Source organism: Macrobrachium nipponense, chromosome 14 (genome assembly GCF_015104395.2).
Source record: "Macrobrachium nipponense isolate FS-2020 chromosome 14, ASM1510439v2, whole genome shotgun sequence".
NCBI classification, from domain to species: domain Eukaryota; kingdom Metazoa; phylum Arthropoda; class Malacostraca; order Decapoda; family Palaemonidae; genus Macrobrachium; species Macrobrachium nipponense.
This window is the reverse complement of record NC_087207.1, coordinates 64,127,881-64,148,011: the sequence shown is the minus strand read 5'-3', so window position 1 is coordinate 64,148,011 and position 20,131 is coordinate 64,127,881. Positions and strand designations below refer to the sequence as shown.

The 20,131-nt window shown below is 41.6% G+C and overlaps 1 protein-coding gene across 6 annotated transcripts in view; it reads left to right on the top strand.

Annotated features, from left to right (window-relative positions):
* Positions 1-20,131, top strand: part of LOC135226565 (AT-rich interactive domain-containing protein 3C-like) — a 337,603-nt gene that overhangs the window by 190,632 nt on the left and 126,840 nt on the right. The window lies entirely within an intron of this gene.

Below are 20,131 nucleotides of genomic sequence, written 5' to 3'. Positions count from 1 at the left end.
ATTTAAAGGTGGTGGACATGCTAGAAAGAATGAAGGGGGCGAGGGGGGTGGGGGGCGGTTCCTAAGTATTGTTTTGCCAACGTATTCAATCGCCTCTTTTTATGCCAGTCACACGCACGTCTCTCTCAAGGTCGATGTTTGTTGTTTATCTAGTAAAGGATTGATTAATCTGCGTTTTATGCCTTTGCTAATCGGGCGTGACAACCTGAAGTTGAGCGGCGCCAGCGGTCCACAACAAAAAGATAATAGTGATCACTGTTGCGTTAAAGGTTCTGAAATGAGATAAGTTCTCCAGAGGAAGAACTTGACGCAGAAGGTTCATTCATATATATGCAATGAGCTGAACAATTAAACGCTAATGGGTGTAATATCCTTTGAGAAAAACATGGCCTTGGTGTGCGAAGGTTTATGCTTCACACGAGACCACTTTTTATTCAGTGCGGAATAAAAAAAAAAAAAAAAAAAAAAAAAAAAAAGATCCGCTTTCGCAAATTTCACCCTTATCATTTTTTAAGTCTGCGATATCTCATATACACCCGCGTTGGGTATTGTAATGGTCGGAAGGTTATTAATGAGCGATCTTTATTACCCGAGTGCGTAATTTATTAAAAGGTTTTCGTATACTGAGTCAGACACGTAATCTGTTGAACTCGAGAGAGAGAGAGAGAGAGAGAGAGAGAGAGAGAGAGAGAGAGAGAGAGAGAGAGAGAGAGAGAGAGTGATTTTAGATCTTGAACAGATATTTACCGTTGATTAATGTTATGATTTACAGATAGACTGTGATCTTCAAGTACAATTCTGATTCATGCAAAGTGTTTAGTTTCGGATTTTCCTGAATAAGGATGTTCAACGGCGGTTTTGCATTTCGTCAGTTGCTTTTTATATTGTATATATATATATATATATATATATATATATATATATATATATAATATATATAATATATATTATATATATATATATATATATATATATGTATATATATATCTATATATTTATATATATATATATATTAAATATATATTTTTATATATATATATAAATTTTCTTGTGTTTTTTGTTTGCTGAAAGAAAATTGAAATTTCTTGAAGTTCATAAACATGCCTTAAATTGGTATTAGTAAGATGGAGGAGCTTTGGGCATTTATAGAGGAACTGTTTACAAAGCAAGCGTAGAATAAGGGAATGCTGTCAGAAAATGATACAGGTTGTGAAGGGAAGGGCTACAACTAATATTAAGCCATAGAAAAAGAACCGCCTCCTCAAGTTTTCAGGGAAAGATTGATATTTGAAGAAGGGAATGAATGATTTTGTACTTTCAAAACGATGCAGTTGAATGGCGCGGGATTATTGCTCCTGGAAAATGCATGGCATCAGATGTGAAGACTTGGGAAATATTGCCTTGAGGAGAGAAGGCGAATGCAACTGGGCAAAGAAGACTTAGGTCTTTAGATTATTTGTTACTGAAGAAAGAAATGTCATATTTTTAAGAATTAAATCGATAGTAGAATTATAATGGAATGGAATTGAGTAAAGTAAGAGGCGGAAGACTGCAACTCTAATTGATATAAGGAATGTTCATTAAGGAAAGAGATAATGAAGGAATGGTATGAAGAGATTTAACAAAGCAATTCGAAATGGCGCTTGAGGTGATGGATATGAATGACCCCCCCAAGAACTGAACTCTGGTGATAATAGTTATTTTGAGTGCAGTTACGCCATATTATTTCATATGGAAATGTTGGCTTCTTTTATGCCCACTTACGACAAGAAAACGTTTCCGTCACAACTGCAGTGAACTAAGCTTTTTTTTTTTTTCTTTTTACTTCGCAGAGAAAGAAATAAATTAGCGAGTAGGGAAGAGTTCTTGCCGTCGTTTTCACGTTTTATTTAGTTTGCACATCGACATACTTGTCCTTTTGTGCAAGCAAGATAAGTTGCAATTATTGAAAGTAAAAGGTAAACGTTAATTAGTGAAGCAGTGACTGTTCACCCACATGTGAAGGCTGCATCATTAGTCAGAAGAATAGCTGCCACTAAATTCATTTCTCTCTCTCTCTCTCTCTCTCTCTCTCTCTCTCTCTCTCGTCTAAATTTGAAATTTGGAAGATGCTCTGATAGTTTCCCCTGCCCTGCCCTTCCATCCTCCCGAATATTTTGGGAAGAGGGTTAAGTCAGGCTTGTTGGGCTCTCTCTCTCTCTCTCTCATCTTTCTCTCACTCTCTACATCTCTCTCTCTCTCTCTCTCTCTCTCTCTCTCTCCAGCTTCACCTTCGGTCGAGTCGAGTAGGTGGATGAGCGAGTAGGTGAGCAAGTCGTCGTTGATTAATCTCCCGCGGTGATTAATTGGTCTATCTTGATAGGAGTTGAAATTGGATTCTGCCTGAGAAGCCCCTGTTTCCCCCCCCCCCCCACCCAGGGTTCCTCCAGACCCCTCCCTTGTCCCCGTCCCTCCGCCCCCCACGCTTTTTTCTCCGGCAAGTCATGGCTATGGTAAATGGTGTGTGTGTTTTTTTTTTTTTTTTTTTTTTTTTTTTTTTTTTTTTTTTTTTTTTTTACTTACTTTTGTTTTATTTTTAAGTGGAAGCTTGTATCAGTACTAGTTCCGGAGGGGTTCATAAAACTGACGTGGTTGATGAAAGGCTGTGATCACTAAAGTAAGGTTGTAGTCTTGTTCTCAAGCTGTCGTCGATTGTTAGACTGAAGGGAATGAGTGGAGATCTCTAGTTGCCCAGTTCAGTTGCCTTGATCACACTGGGGAAAAGTGGAGGTAGCCCACTGAAGAAAACTAAAGAAAATGCGCCCATTGACGAGTGCATCATGTGACCACTGGATGTTTTCCTTTACATTATTTAGTTCTCTTCATTTGAAATTATATATATATATATATATATATATATATATATATATATATATATAGATATATATATATATATATACATTATGTCATGTGACGGGGTTAGTGCTTTGATAGACTATCCATAGCAAACTTTTAGTAACTTTGCGTGTTGCCATTTTGTTCTGTGAAGGATACTGTGCAGCTAAAGGCATTGGAAGTTACACAAAATCATGACGTAAGATTTCATTTAGATTAGATGGTTTACAATGTTATTTTGCTGTGTTAGGTGCGTTTCTCCTCACATCGAAAGAGAGACTAATAGACTTGTTAATCTTATGCATACACAAGTATTCTTGTAGGGTTTACCTATATATATATATATATATATATATATATATATATATATATATATATATATATATACCTATATAGATATACTATATATATATATATATATATATATATATATATATATATATATATATATATATATATATATAATAGGATATCATATATATATATATATATATATTATATATATATATATATATATATATAATATATATATATATATATATTAGGTAAACCCTACAAGAATATCGCAGAGTAAGTCCATCATTCATCCTTATCAAAGAAATTTTTTCGGGTATAGCACATGCAATCTATCATATCCCCGAGAGAGAGAGAGAGAGAGAGAGAGAGAGAGAGAGAGAGAGAGAGAGAGAGAGAGAGTACCATTTGCATGTTCGTATGTGTGTGTGTGTGTGTGTGTGGTATATAAAGGCGTAACAAGGACGACGTCTGTATAATGTTTTGAGCTGAGGATGGGGTCATAAAGTGAATATCAGTAGGGGGTGCGACACTCCACCAGCTACCGGGCTACCTGCTTATCAAGGCTTCGCCCACTCTTGATATCGGGCTTCCAGCTATGAATTTGATTAAACCATCTCGGTACGTCTTTCTCCCAATCAATCTCTCTCTCTCTCTCTCTCTCTCTCTCTCTCCTCTCTCTCTCTCTCTGTAATATAGCCAAGCATAAAATTAGTGTCTTCATTCTAAGAAAATGTATCCAACTGTATATTTTTATATACTTATAGAGGGTAGCTCTAAATGTGCTAGACTTGATAACCTTTTCTATTGATCTGAGATGAAGTTGCTAGCACCGTGCTAAGCAAGTGTTGTGGCCTCATCTTGTATTGCCAGTGTTTCAGCCATCGCCGGTAATATGCGAGGTTTTCCTCCTGTTACACTTTTGTAACCTTTTAATCTCTATTTCCTTTTCATCGCTGAATGATCTCATAGGTCCCAGTGCCAGGCCTTTGCCCTAATTTCGATATTCTATTCTATTCTACTTGGCTGGGTGATTGTCAAGAACTGATAATCCGGCGAGGATGATGAACTCTTTGTTCTGAGGGCTGGTTCTTGAGCAAGAAGTATTGATGTGAGACCCGATCTTTCGAACATGCTCCTCTGTGTATGCTGTACTTCGGAAATTGCTCTTCGTGTTCACATTTTTGCTTATAATTCAGGTATGAAGCGAATATTGATTAAAAAAAAAACAGCAGAAAAGAAAAGCTTGTCAGATCCAAGTAAATTTGTTAGCTTCATTCCAGGTGGGAAATGAACTTTGTAGTTCAGTGTTTTGGAAGTCCAGTATTGAACGATGCCGGTACCCCCATTTTCATTCTATAAAGACATCAGTCCTGATGTTCTGTCAGATGAGTAACTGCATTGCTGTTGAAGGACAAATAAAGGTTCGACCACCCAGGAGGGCTTGACGAATCTGAGGAAGTGCCGTGACGAAGCGACCAAGAAGTTGTGATCCCCTCCTCTCTTTCCTGCTGCATTGCAAAGGGACTTCGTAGCCTGGTCTCTCTCCCCGCTTGGCTGCAGACTAATCAAGCCAATGGATGTCCTCTGCTGCAATAAGAAGATTTGTATTCTAGTATACCGAGTATTGGCCGGAAATTGGGAATGCTATATTAATCTCTCTTCGTCTTTTTTTCTATCATCTTCAAAAGCGTCGATTTTTTTTATGTTTAGTTTAAATTCTCATAGCACTAACCGTTGGAGCACTTTCTCTGGTGTGCAGTCTGGTTATGATAAATCGTTATCTTTGAAAGTAAATCTTTTAGTATTAAGATTCCTCATACGGAAGAATCAGAGAGAGAGAGAGAGAGAGAGAGAGAGAGAGAGAGAGAGAGAGAGAGAGATGAGGTAATGCCCAAGGGGACCACCTTCGAGGCTTAGAGGCCCCCTGGAGGTGTCGGCTTAGGTTGATAAAGACGTTATGTATGTTGGTTGATGGGTTGTGTGTGAGGCATCATCATCTAGTTGACTCTCATAAACCAGGTCCCAGCAGGAGGCTGTCAGCTTCTTACGCTCCTTACACACCCTAAGCAAGTAGAGTCTGGCACACGCAAAGTAACTCCTACCCCAGCTCCTACGAATTTTCCTTTCCCTGCCTTTTTTTCCTTAGTTATCCTTGTAGTAATTATGAGGCTCAGAGACATTGTTCATCAATGAATTGTTGCTTATAGCCGTTACAAAATTGCCATCAGCCTTTGTCATTAACTTTTTTCGGAAGCACTGAGAAGTTTCACGTTTAGTTTAGGATGTAGGTTTTCTCGAGTTAAGCGTTGATGCAGTGAGAAAATGATTGAGCCTTTTTATCGGCGTTCAGTACGAGAGCCATGTGAAGGATACAAAGAGCCAATGCTTGTTAATCATAAATAAAGAGAGTAATGGCAAGTATTATATTTTGCTTTGAAGTACAGAAGAGGTCCCGTGGCCCCGATCACCTCCTTTGTTAAGTGAGTCGACGCTTTTATATGTTGATGGTAAATGAACTTCCAGGTTAATAGGATCTTATTATCATGGTAAATCAAGGTCAGATAACGATCACGTGGCTGTAATTTATAAGCCTAATTGTTATTCAATGGTTACTTTTATGGAGTTTTTCATTTATAATCCTTTAATGAGCAATTTGTTTTACCTGTCGCTGTTTTTATATCCTTAGAGTCGGACGGCTGAAAGGAGGAGGAGGAGGAGGAGGAGGAGGAGGAGGAGGAGGAGGAGGGAGGAGGTAGATGAGGAGGAACAATTTAATAATTAGAGATTTCACGGTGTCATTTCTGTCTTTGAGCATCCTCGTAGGATATTCGTTCATGGTGAAGTCCTCCAATTACGGCTTCAGGTTAGGAGAGGAGTTTATGATCCTCCTACCCCTCCGCCTTCCCTCTCTTCGCCCCCTCTCCCCTCCCCCCTCCCTTTACTCTGTTGCAAATGAAGCCTTGAAAATCATCAGCCAATTAAGGTGAATAATCGTCCGTAAGGCCGTAACGTGTTGCCGGTTGTGTATTAAAATATGGGTGATGTATCAAAGCTTATCTGATGCACGCCAGGTCGGGCCTCTGGGCGTCGCGAAGTATGTTCTTGTTACACTGGGTCTGTGTTTACATGTGTATCGGGTTGTACTTGGGTGTAGATGCTGCTCTCAGGTGTTTGTTAACCCCTTGTGCGTGTGTGTGTGTGTGTGTGTGTGTGTGTGTGTGTGTATTAAAATGTGGGTGATGTATCAAGTCTTATCTGGCTTAGAACCCACATCGCTGTCCTCCGAAGACCTTCATTCAGAAGATGCTGCGGAAAGGTGATTACTTCTACAATCTCTCTCTCTCTCTCTATCTCTATCGGAGATGAATTCTCTCATTCATCATTTTGTTGATTGTTATATTCTGTGTACTGTGGCAGTATTATTGATGTCGATGTTCAATAACTTTAAAGAGGGTCTGTAATATTATTTACAGCGCAAAACGCTGTTTTTTTTATTTTATTTTAGTTGTTCGTATTTTTCCTGTATGTTGATGTTCGTAAGCATTTAATGGTTTCTTAACTCGGCTTTTAATTTTTTGTTACTTCACATTTTTGTTTGTTCCCTGAGAATGTTTACTCATTTGGATTCATAATTAATACTAATAATAATCATGATCGTAATTTACTTGCGCTGCTCTGGTTGTCGATTCAGTCATCAAGAAAGAGGTTATTGATAATAATAAATGCAACTAAATCCCTTTTAAAATAACAAGTTTTTCAGGCTAATCATTTGTAGATTATAGCTACATTCTTAAGTAAGAGACAGCCTACTCTTTGTTGGATCAATCTTGGATCGGCGTTTACGTTAAACACGTTATTCTCTTGACCTTGAGAGCATCCTGCCTGTGACTATGTTATCCTTAATGTTTTGTCCTCATTACCTCAGAACAAGTTTAGTATAATTTTTAGTCCCTCCCCCCCCCCCACCCCCCCCCCCCCCCCCCCCCCCACGCCCCACCCCCCTCGGAGTATGTATATCTAATTTCCTCATTGTCTGTTTTGGGAATTTGGTTGGGTTAGTGGTGGGAATTGAGCGTGCGTATGTTCGTCTGACGCCCATGATTGACGAATGCTGGTCTTGCATGCCACGCGCCCATCGCTCAGCTGCCCGGGCGGACCTGCAGCCTACGCCCCTTGCAACTTCAGCACGCACGCACGCACACACGCGTCAGATCGTACATGCGCGCACCCGTATGCATCCACTTGTGATTTCTACATCAGGGGACGTCGTCCCGAGGCGCTGCGGCAGCTTCAGACATGAGTCTCGTGTCATTTGTTTTCTTTTAAGCGAACTCCGCGGATGATATTGGTGTGATTCTTTTTACGAATTGTTTAGACTTCGCACGGTAGATGCATATGGTACATATTGCCCCTTTTTGGCCCTCTTCGTTTTGAAGGGCTTTCATACACGATGGATTTTGCGTTCATGTATGCAGCAGCAAGTAAGTAGTTCACGTCAGTGTTTATGGGATGTTTAAGTATTCGGGGAGGGGTTCTAACCTTTTGCCGTAAAAGGCATATTGGAATGAGTTGCCTCCGTAGCCTCTCGTTGGCCTGTCCTGCTGATATGGCCTTATATAAATGGCCTTGTGATAGGGTTAATGAGGTTGAGGGACCTACTTCGAATAGTCACGGACCATAAGAAGAGAGAAGAGGAATGAGGCTTTTATCTGAGCTGAGATTTGCTGCTATTTCTTTTTATTGAGTTACGAACCGGACTCTCAGTTTCGCGGAGTTCGAGCGAAGGCGTTTGTTTCTGCGTCTGGTCAGAGGAGTGACTTTTGTTTTGCGGTTTTGATTCTGTCGTCGGGGATCTCGCCGAGATAAGGTCGGGCGAGGTAACGGCGTCGTCGTCCTTCATCCACTTAGTCTTAGCAGGAGTCCATCTTCACAGCGTAAGATTACCTCATCTGTCCAATCGCAACAGGGGTCCATAAAATACTACATTGTGATTGGCTAGAAGCAGCCCTCCCGCTGTCTTATTGGCCAATTATCGGATGGTAATGAGAGTAGTGACCATTGTAGGCTGAGGCTTCAAACTTTCGATCCTTATCTGAGCAAAATCAAGCATTATTTAATTCCGACATCTCATTATGGAGCGAAGACAGACTTACACGTCAGGAGAGTCCGAAGGACGTTGTTCCCGTGGCGCTCCTACGATGCTCTGGCCTCTATGATTGAAGGCTGATTTATGCCCCGTCTGCTTCACGAAGCTTTAATCGTTAATGTCCGTCGTGTGGAATTTATAGTGATCGAAGCAGTATCAAAAAAGTCATAATTTGGAAAGAAGGGAGGAGGAGGGGCGGGGAGGAGGAGGAGGAGGAGGAGGAGGAGGAGGAGGAAGAGGTGGGGGTGGAGGGAAGGGAGAAAGATGGCCATGAATATGAAGATTGTACATTACTACCATCGGGGAAACGGGCGGAGGAATGGAGGAGGGTGAGAGGAGGGTGTCTGGGGGATGGGTTGGAGGGGAAGGGACGTCGAATGGGAGATGACTGGTGATGGCTTGTGGTAGAGTAGTAGAGGAAGCAGACGTAAACCCACTACATGCTGGAGATGAACGCTTTCATAGATGGTACTTGGTCACTTGTTACCTGTGGATTAAATGTTCTATATGAGTCTTATGCCTTTGTATTGGTCTACACACTGAGCATGTTTCTAATATCATTTTTTTTTTCTTGCAATAAATATTAGCATTTCATAAATGAAAGTGTAGAGCAGTTAAGGGTGGTCATGTTTGATGGGCGGGCGATACCATGGCATGTAGCAGAAAGATCTTGAGCATAACAGGAAACTGAGGCAAGAGTTGCAATCTAACTTATGATCTAGATTTATTATAAAGATAAAAGATAGTTCAGTGGACCATGAAAGTGAGTTTAAAACTTCGGTCTCAATGAAGTGAAGAAGATGGAAGGAGAAGAGAGAGAGAGAGAGAGAGAGAGAAGAGAGAGAGAGAGGATTCGCTGAAGTCTTGGTTTTAGTCTATGAGTATGTGTATAGAAGCGGTTGGCAAAGATCAGCAATGTATCAGATAACTTCGAGATAGGATCTTGTAAGGTAGTGATGGAGTGGTTGTAATAAACCTCACCTTGTGGCTCGCCCGCCCTCCCATCTTCCAAGAGCCATCCTTAACACGCCATCCACCCACAGCATCATTCAAGCCATCTCTCTCTCTCTCTCTCTCTCTCTCTTAGAATACCATGATATTTTTCAGCTGAAAAAATATTTCTCTTATGGTTATGGTATAACTGGACCAGACTCGAAACTTCGTCTCGTCTGCGAACCAATAAAAACTTTCCATCTTTGACTGCAGTACGATTTGCAGTCCATTCCTTTGTAGTTAACGATTGTTCCTTGTTATCCAACCACTGGGATAAAGCAAAGGCATTTCTGTAAAGCTAAACCATCTTCAACTTATCCTTTTCGCGATTCCTGTCATCGAAGATCAGCGCTCTCCCAGTTTGTCACCTAAATCTTCGTTGGTCAAGTGGGAAGTGTATTTCTTAATGTTATTCAGCTCAGCTGTAGGTCAAGAAAATTGGATACGTCGGGAAACCATTGCCTTTGCTTACTGTTACTCGCTCCTTTTGCCCTGTATATCATATGGTCTTTATCGTAACTGTTATATGCTGATTCCGAATAATTTCACACATTTGTATGGTCGTTACCATTGCATTTTTTTTGGTATCAGGCATGAAAAACCATCCGGTACGTCAAGAAAGTTACACATGGGAAGATTCTTAAATCTTCTGAAGAACGATGATATTGAATGCCTCTTACTTGAGGCGTTTGGCGCTACAATCGATGGGATACGGTTTTCTTGCCTGCTTGTCAAAACCAGTAGAAGATTTTGACTCGTAAAAGTATGATTTAATTTTCCAGCGGAATATTTGTTCACTAATTATTTTCCTTATTATTATATTGTATTTCAGTAAGTAATATTAATGTGTTTACTCACATTCAGCGCATGCTACTTGTTTCCCAGTGTAAGCATCCATTTTGAGTCGGGGATAATGTCACACCACTCCTCCCTTAGCTCCTTCATTACTTTGAGAGTAAAACTCTGCTACAACATCCCTAGAGAGGCTGCTGGTCTTCTCCCATCGACGCCTCCAACACTTTCCTTACATTTTTTCACTGTAAAACTTCCAGTTGCTCAAAGTAAACAGCCCTGTATGTCATGCATCGTCAAACCATACACTTTGTATCTCCGTCAATTTATTATATACTCATTCTATGTCCCAGATATTTTTCTTTTGCTTTTAAGCCCATCACACGCGCGGTTTCGCAAAAAAGAAACTAGATCCAGCGACCCTCTTCTTTGCCTAAATCTAACTAAACATCTGCGTCAGTCTCTCTCTCTCTCTCTCTCTCTCTCTCTCTCTCTCTCTCTCTCTCTCTCTCCTAGTTTTTTCAATGGCTCCAACGAATCAAATCATGAAGTCTGCTCGTGATTTGATCCGTCAAAGTATTTGATTTGTTAGATTTCAGTGGTATCTTTCCGGACCTCTGTTAACGAAATCAATGCTCTTGAATGTTGTATTGGAAATTCCATCGGTTCAGTATTGGAGTGGAGGGAGAAAGAGACCGTACCAGTAACCAAAGATTTAACTGATTAAGCTGCTCAAGCTTCGCCTTTTAATGTTGATTAGGCAATAAGTGGCAATTCCATATGACCTTTGTTTGTTTTCTTTTTGTTACTGCACGCGCAAATTGATCATTGCTTCAGAATTTGAGAGGACGCTCTTTGAACGATCAGAAAGTCGCATGACTAATGAGAGGAAGTACCAGAGTTATGGTAGCCAGATTTTCTTCGCTGGTGGTTTCAGTACTTTTCTGAAAGGTGGAGAAAAAGTTCCTAAGTTCTGATTAAGCCATTTTTATTCATATTATCTTTGTGTGCGTACTAAACGAGTAATTCAGAAAGCAGACAAACAGGCAGACTTTGACAGTAAGGTAAAAAAGATACTTCAAGTTGATGCAGTCATCCATTTGGCTAATGTAGGGTATTCCAAATTTTGTATGCAGCAGAGTTGTTCCCACGATGCAGAATTTATGGATGCGGGAACCTTCCAGAGTAGAAGGAAGGGGTGGGCTCTTTTGCCCCTGCAGAGGAGAACGCTCTGTCGACCAGGACCATACTTCCTTCTGGCTGGGAGTTGTCTAGCGATGACGGGCGGGATGGCCGATGTGATGCCGATTCTTAGCAAGCCAAATCCCTCGCCACCAATCGGGACGAGGAGTTCGAGAATGAACGCGCTGCTGCACATAACAATTTATGAACACGATATTCGATGTTATCACCTCCAGAGGGAGAGCCAGCTCCCTTCCCTCGGTAGGCACCGCTTCTCGACTCCTTCCCCCACCCCCCCCTCACCTCCCATCGCCTGCCCTCTCGCTTTCGACTTCAATATCTGATTTCATCAATTTATTATTATTATTATTTATTATTATTATTATTATTATTATTATTATTATTATTATCCAAAATGAACAAGCAACAAACATATAAATGAAACATTTTTGAGAACCCATTGACATGTCGAAGAAAGCTTCCATAGAACAGAATGACCAGGAGTAAGAAAAAAGAAAACGGATTAAAGGTTAAGCAGTAAACAGAGCCTTGCGCACCAAAGCAGCAACACAATTCAGGAAGACAAAAACAAGGAATGGGGGGCTTCAGAGCTTCACTACAGCCTCGTTTTAGCTTACGAGCTTCTGCATCAATAATATTGGCTGAAGCTGTCGTTTCAGAACATCTCGAATCATCTGCATACAGGCGACATTTACAAGGGAAAAATGGAGGGTAAATGATCTATTTTACCTAAGGCCAAAGGTAAAATTTGCACCGTTTTCATGATTGGCTTCAGTACTATGGACGTTATCACGAGGTATTGTTTGGATTAATTTTCGTGTGCTAGAATTAGCTGGGATTTCAGTCTCATAGAAAATAATTCTTTTTTTGCAAGTGAGCATTCTGCCTGTGAGTTATTGACATTTACTTGAATTTTCAAATATATTTCATGTGGGTGTGCAAAGCAATTCCTAAAAATTGTTTTACTGTTCAAATTCATTTAGTTTCGTGAATGTAAAGCAAACTGTTATCAGTAAGACTGCAAAGTTTACGGATTTTTTTAAAGTGTACACACTCGCGTCAGTTGCAGCCCCTCTTTTATTGTGTGCTGTATTTGTATTTCGTTCTCGGTAGCATTGCAGTTACAAGTGTACTGCAACCGACCTTCATACAATGATTCCATTTTACTCTTGGTTGTGAGTAATCCTTCACCTAAGCTATGCAAAAGCAGCACAAGTGGTTCAGATATGAATTTGCAAATGCATAAATGATTACAGTTAGCATTTTGAACTTATTAAAGCTTAATTAGATAGAGAAAATGGCATATTCCAATGGGAAAAGAATTTTCCGAAGTGGAGGAGGACACTATTTACTCCAGGAGGATGCCAGAAATGCCAGTTAGCTAACTGAAACTTCATTAAATAGTTCGTGCAGAATAAACGGGAGCAGCAATTTGTTGGATGAGAGGAGGAGGCATAATTCTCAATCGTTTAAGGGAAACCGAAAATAGGATGTAGTTTCTTCCATCAGAAAGGAAGGCCTGAGACTTCGGCTGCCATTGTTGATACGAACGAGTTTGATGAGGAGAGGAAATAATGTTGGAGGCCATTGCAGTAGTCGCCCAGTTGCGGGGACGCTTGTATCCTTCCTCCAGCTGTTCAGTAAAATGCAAGACTTCATAATAAATAGATAAATGAGTCCCTTCGAAAAGTGAGTGGATTATAAACGACAGCTGTCAGTAAATAGCAAATATTATCTCGGTAGATCATCTGGTTGTACAATATGGCTTGTGGCGGACTATAATTATTTAATTGTTCGTTACATTTTGAAACGATCTGTACAGTTTTGCTTTACATTGTTTTGAATATCGCTTTGACTTGCAATTGAAGCAGCGACACGTAGTCACCATAAAGCGATATGACTTCATTCTAGCCAATTAACCGCAATTTAAGCGTTTATGCAATCATCTGCCTCTGACAGCCACCGTGTCCCTGGCAGTTTCTTCCGTAGATTAACTCGTTAAGGTCTGTTTCGTGACCTGCGCAATCGGATCGTTTCCGGTTACTAATCGACAGCATTACTCATCAGCGGACGTCCATTAATAAATACTTTGTACTGCCTTTGTTCGTCGCTTGTTTGTGCGCTCTCGTCAAAGTTTGTAACGCGTTGATAATTCTGCGTCATTCTGTTGATTGCTGGGTTAGTCTGTGGATTGCGGGGACTGAATTGATAGCGACTGTTTGATAGTTTGTCACCAGAGGGCCGGGTTGTTACTGAGCGTTAGTAGGTACTCGAGGCTTATTACTTAAAAGATGAGGTGCTGGTGCTGGTTCGCTTCTGGCTGTTTGGTGAGATGACATTTTAGAATGTAGGAACAACAGAAACACTACTGAACGCATCTCGTATATCACTATTTTGAAAGAAATTATTAGTAGAAATAGATTTTGTATGTAAGAGTAAACGAGAGAAGAAAATGGATCATCGCCCATAATTTGAACAGCATCTGTCGTCATGGTAGCTGCGTGTGTTTTGTACACTTAGGTATCGATATTAGGGTTGTATGGTCATGCTTAATTTATCACTATGGGTTTTAATCTCCGCTATCAACTGGTGCTGCTGCTGTATTTCTTTCTTAAGCGCAATGCAAAATTTTGTTTACATTTGATTCAGTAGTTAAGGATTTGCGAAATTTCATTGTCGAATTATGCTCTCATGCAGCTGATGCCGTTCATTGTTCTCACTGTGGGTGTATGCACTGGGTCTGAAATCTCTCAGATGAGGGAAATCAGCATCCTTCGAATTGGAGCTTTTGACGTATAATCGAAACATAAGTTTTCTTCTTTCTGTTGCAGGAAAATCGTTCACGAAATTTCCTTTGCCCTTTTTGTTGCAAACTTTGACATTACATTTGGCAAGACACAGATCAAGTCTATGTGAGCAGAAATACGAACGAATGTGTAACCAATATTGATTTTCAACGAGTTGCCTGATGAAACCATCCCTGGCGGTCTACTGCACCGCGAATATTGATGTAGGTAACTCTTCTCTTTCCATTGACACTTCTGTCTTCCCGTGAACGTCAGTCATTTTAGAAGGATCTCTTCGATACCTGTTGATGCTGCTGTTCAAGCACCCCACACTCAGTCTCTTTGCTGTGAACGATCCCAGCCCCTTCTCTCTCTCTCTCTCTCTCTCTCTCTCTCTCTCTCTCTCTGTATGTATGTATGTATGTATGTATGTATGTATGCTCGCCGTGGTTTATACCCGAAAACCCCCGGTTTGATTCAGATCCTGAATAATCGAGTTTTCTCTATGAGCCGCGGCCCATGAAGCTTTCAGACATGACCTGGTGGTGGCCTGTCCTACAGCATTGCCACACGCACGTTATGGTTAACTTTAACCTTAGATATAATAAAAACTAGTGATGCTAGATGGCTGCAATTTTATATGTTTGATGATTGGAGGGTGGATGATCAACATACCAATTTGCAGCCCTCTAGCCTCTGTAGTTTTTAAGATCTGAGGGCGGACAGAAAAAGTGGGGACGGACAGTCAAAGTCAGCACAGTAGTTTTCTTTTTACAGAAAACCAACATGGGAGGACTTCGATGAGGTGATTCATCAGGACAACTTACCGCCTTTCTCTGTGGAAGACCTACAGAAATACTGCTGTCTGCATGTTTTTGTTGTGACAATCAGTAGGACTAGTGCCATTTTCATATACAAAATGGAAGCAAAATTTTACGGCCAAGAAAGCGAGGCTGAAGAGAATCGTGGCATGATGGCTGCGAAAAGAACCACATTTGTAGCCTATATATAGTGGTCGCCATACCTGGAGAGGCTTCCGGAAATGTGATGAGGATTTATCGCCAAAGGTTTTGATGCCTCCCCGTAGTAATCGTTAGGCGATGAATATGTTTCGCGGAAGAAGGGTAAGAGATTATTAACTTGGTCGGCCCCTGAGATTCTGTGAGATTCTCCCTTCCTTACCATATACACCATGGGACGGCTCCCCGAGATTCCTCCCGCTTACCTTATGAACATCGGAACTTCCTTCACCACCCGTCTTCGCAACTAATTGACGACCCTGATGTATCGCCGCGATTTCTATCTAGAGCCCCCAAGGGCCCCTTCGCTTTTGGTCCTACAACACGTAATAACTTTGACCCGGGAGATGAGCTTTCAGGTGCCATTCAGGCCACCGAATTCGAAGAGTGGAAAAGCATCTCTCCTGGCGAATACAAAGTCAGTATGCCTTAGCGCCATTAGCTTCTTCAGCTTTCACCATTTTGAAATAGTGATGAAACATGTCTGAAGAGTTCAATATTCACTTTCGGGAGGTCACTATTTGACAGACGTTTTGATGTGCAGCAATCATTCTGATGAGCAAGAAAGCAATTTATGTCATTATGTATGGAAATGTGTTTGTTTTATCGGTATAAATTGCTTATGCCCGAATGACTTGAGTCAGAGCAAGATGTACTTCGTATCTGCCAGTTTTATTTTGGAGGGAGGGGGTTTGGGCGATGGCAGGCAGAGGGATACGAAAAATCTGGAGAATTTGGAGGGAGGAGGGAGGACAAGACGAATGTTTTATACGGTTGTGTGTGGGGCGGCGTTTGATAGGACATGGTAGTGGCGAAGGGCATAAAGAGTGCGCCATTTACCTGCCTTCCTTTGTCATGGTAATGGTATTATCCACTGCGGCCCCGCATCAAGAAAACCACCACCGACACCGACACCCCGGCCCTTGGTGGTGTTGGGTCTCCACGGTTCGAGTATTGGACGAATCCATCCTCTCTCTCTCTCTCTCTCTCTCTCTCTCTCTCTCTCTCTCTCTCTCTCCTAGCCTTCTTTCTCAGTGTGTGTGTGTGATAGAGAGAGAGAGACTAATGGCATGTGGCCATCTTCTTTGGCATTGTTAACGAGGGCGCAGAGTGCAAATCTTCCTTCCAAGTAATCGCGATGGAATATCAATGGGGGGCGTTCGATGCCTGGCCATCAGTCAATCATTGGCATTTTTGTCGAGTGATTTAGCCCGAGTTACTGGGCAATCCTGCAGCGGGTGATGGGTGAGGCAGCTGCCACGCCTCCTCCTCCAGTCCAGCCAATCAAATCCATTTCCTCTCGTCTCATTCTCATGCTCTCATCTACTCAATCTTGTTATCTTTCTCTTATCTGGATTCGTTTCTTATCGGAATTCATCTCTCGTGATGAGGCCCATCTACCTCTTATTTTTTGCCTCGCCGTTTCCTTGTCAGTTATAAGTTGTTTTGGAGGTTCCGAGTGTAAAATTGTATTAAAAGGGGCGGGGGGTGGGGGGGGGGGGTTGTTTGCCTTATAAGCGCCTTCATACAAATGAGGCGGCCACTTTCATAACAGTTAATCAGGTATATTCAGTAGTGGTGATGAAAGCGGACTTGTTCTTTAGCTTCAAACACTTCTCACGAGTGATATGCTATTGTTTAAGGATCACCTTTATTTCGAGGTAATTTAAGGCTGTTTCCAAATGTTACAAACGACAGAGGTCATCACGAAAGGGAACGCAAGACATTACTTTGAATGTTTCGCAACGCTCGCTGTCAGTCAGCGATAACGAAATAGCGGGAACAGAGACAATTCGCCTCTTATAAACGCCGCAAGGAATGAACTTCTTCAGTCTTGCCGCGGCCTCCTGAGTCCTGACGCCGCCGCCGCCGCACCTCCACTCCGAGTCAACACATTTCGAAACACCTAGGCAACCAGGTTGTTCCGAAATTCATAAGAAACAGCTTATTTCGTTGGACCAGTAATTAACCACGTTCTCTCTCTCTCTCTCTCTCTCTCTCTCTCTCTCTCTCTCTCTCTCTCTCTCTCTCAGCTCTTGGGTCTTCTCATTCTCTTCACTTCTCCCCACTCTGCCTCCATCCATCCTATTCATCACTACCTTAGTCTCCCTCCCCCCACTCCACTCCATCTCCCCACCGTCCTCCTTACCTGATCTCTCTCTCTCTCTCTCTCTCTCTCTCTCTCTCTCTCTCTCTCCCCCTTTGTTGTCCGTCCACGCTTTTAATCACATCGCTTTTTATCTTCTTTCGCTGTGATTGATACATCACTCCCTCCTCCAGGCACTTGAGATTTACTGGTACATCGACGCATTGGAATGTTGTTCATCAGGAGAGAGAGAGAGAGAGAGAGAGAGAGAGAGAGAGAGAGAGGAGAGAGAGAGATTATTACATTGTTTATCGTTGATCTTTTACCAAAGAAACTAATGAGAGTGCGGGTTTGGGTGGCCCTGGTATCTATTTTGTCCATAATCCGATTACCTATCAGTGTCGTTTATAATCTACATCCGGTGTTTAATGGCGACTGGTGTTTTTTTTATTCGTCGAAGGTACCCTATTAGTTGGGGGTATGTGAGTTGCATAATATTCATGGATTAAGTATCTTAGAGATAATGAAAAAAAACGTGGTTTAGAGATTTATTGCTGATATAATTAGTTAGTATTGCTGGAAACTATAATAAATCAAAGTGATATCGAATACCGTCTATATCTTATTCCAGATGCAGACGTGTTTCCATATAAATTTGGTTCCCACCGGTGATAAACGTTCCAACCAATTTTAATGCAGGGGTATGAATATCAGTTAACTGAATCCAAGATTGATGTGACGTCTGGGGGCATGATGCCCTGTGCGTCCTCGTAGAAAGCTCATGTGGTGGACTTGTGGGCAGGGGGTTGGGGGTGGGGTTACCTGGTCATTAATTACTGTATATTGGCCGCTGCCCAGCCACGCCCCCTTGCCCTCTCTATTGACTTCCTATGGCCCGTCCCCTCGCCACCCTCCTAGCCTCCTATTACGAGTGTCCTGTAGTACCTTTTATTCTCTCTCTCTCTCTCTCTCTCTCCTTCAACCTCTTCCTTTTCTTGACCAATTAGGAAGGCATCGAACTCCTCCCGCCCTACCTTCCCCCCCAGCCCCTCCCCAGCCCCTCCTCAGTTGACGCTGAAAAATGAAATCAAGCCGATAGGCGTCTGTTTTCATACACTGCAAATGATGTGCAAACAAAAGTGGAAGGACGACTTCGCTGTCCTTTTGTGTGGCTGCGAGGCCTTATTGATGGAGCCCTAGGGGTGGTAGGGGGTCCATTTGTCTGGGCTTTGTGCCAAAATGACCACCGCCTCGTGTTGTGCTTATTCCTTGCCCTCTGGTTGTGTTTCTCTTCATTTTTTATTTTTTATTTTTTCCAGCCCCTTAGAGCTGCTTGTGCGTTGCACTTCTTTCTCACTTCCCCAAGTCTTCTGGACATGTCAAGGAGGCGAGTTTTTTCAAGTTACAAATTGCGTTTTATTATCGATGTTTTGTATGGGTGTGTGATCAATGTTGACAGTATGCTGCATGTGATTGTTGCTGTCGCTTTACCCACAATTTATTTCTTCCTTTGCCTTGATGTTTTTTGTTGCGCTGTTTGACACAAATATTTATGCATTTATTTTCTAGGTGATGCGAGCTTATATGATAGTTTGTGTACGGCTCTTATTTTAGACTACTCTTATAATTATTCACATTGATGTTAGCTCTAAATAGTTGAAGGATATTTTAAATCAAAATACAACGTTTTTCTTCCCATATATAAAGCTTATAAGAACATTTATCTTCATCTCTGTTAGTTATTTCTGGGTTATACAGGCGCCGCTTTAAAACAACATTCTTCATTACCCAGCTGGGGTGACGATTTTTGTCATTTTGTAAAATCGTCAGTATTTTTTTATTTTTGGTAATGGTAATATAGTTGTGTAGACCATGAAGAAAAAATGTCATTCTTCTGCTGTATGGATATTTTTTTTATTTTTGACTGGGATTTTACTGATGTGTCATTTTGTAGTTGAGTACATGAGAAGTTTCTTCCTGGACTGTCATAACTGATCTGAAATCCACACAAACCCGAATGATGACAGGCCTGAGAACCGAGTTTTTTTCGGGAAAGATAAGGTGGGGAGGTGTCGGGGAAGTGATGGCGGAGGGGAAGGGAAGGGGAAGGGAGGGGAGGGGAGGGGGGGGGGGGGGAGGAGAAGAGAAGGGAACGGGAACCTTTGGGTCAGAAGTCAGCGACTTTGAAAAATGTTGGGTGGTTAGACTGGCGACTGTGGAGGGGAAGCTTCCCTACCGGGTTAAATCTTGGCTACTGACCGCTACTACCAGTCAGTGTTTTCCTCCTCTGGGATTACTTATCTCCCGTGGCGGATTTATCCTCTGCGGTAATTGATTTTTCTTATGCGGCTGCTGCTGCTTCGGATTTTTAGCCTTTCGAAGTTTGGTTTTGTCAAAGTCTCCAGACCTTCGGTTTTGGTTTTTATTCTCGGCGCAAACCGGCACAAGCTTCGGGCTTTTTTATTTAGTAATTTTTTTTTGTTAACTAGGTAAAATCCAGTTTCCTCTATTCAAGAGTCTGATACGCATCTTGTATTCTCAAGTTCCAACGAGTTGCACAGTAAAATCGACCACAGAGCCGGAAGGGATTCGCGTTGTATTTCATATCAGTGATATTTAACGGACGTCTTCGTCCTCGTTTTAAAGCAGAGATCCTTCAAATATCTGCATCGGTTTCAAGTCGAAATTATCGATGGGTATCTTTTTTACCTGTTGATGGTATGTCCATCATTATGAAAAAATATAATGCATTAGTAACGAGCTCCTTACGCTGCTATCCTAGCTAAAATTCTAAATAAAAGTGAGTTTTTGTAGTATTTCAATGATGGAGAAAGAGGACTGAAGATTGGTACCAGTATTTCATTTTTTGTAAAGGTTTTATAAGATATCCGGAAAATAGGACATATGAGATTTCGAAAACAGTGATATGCTCTGG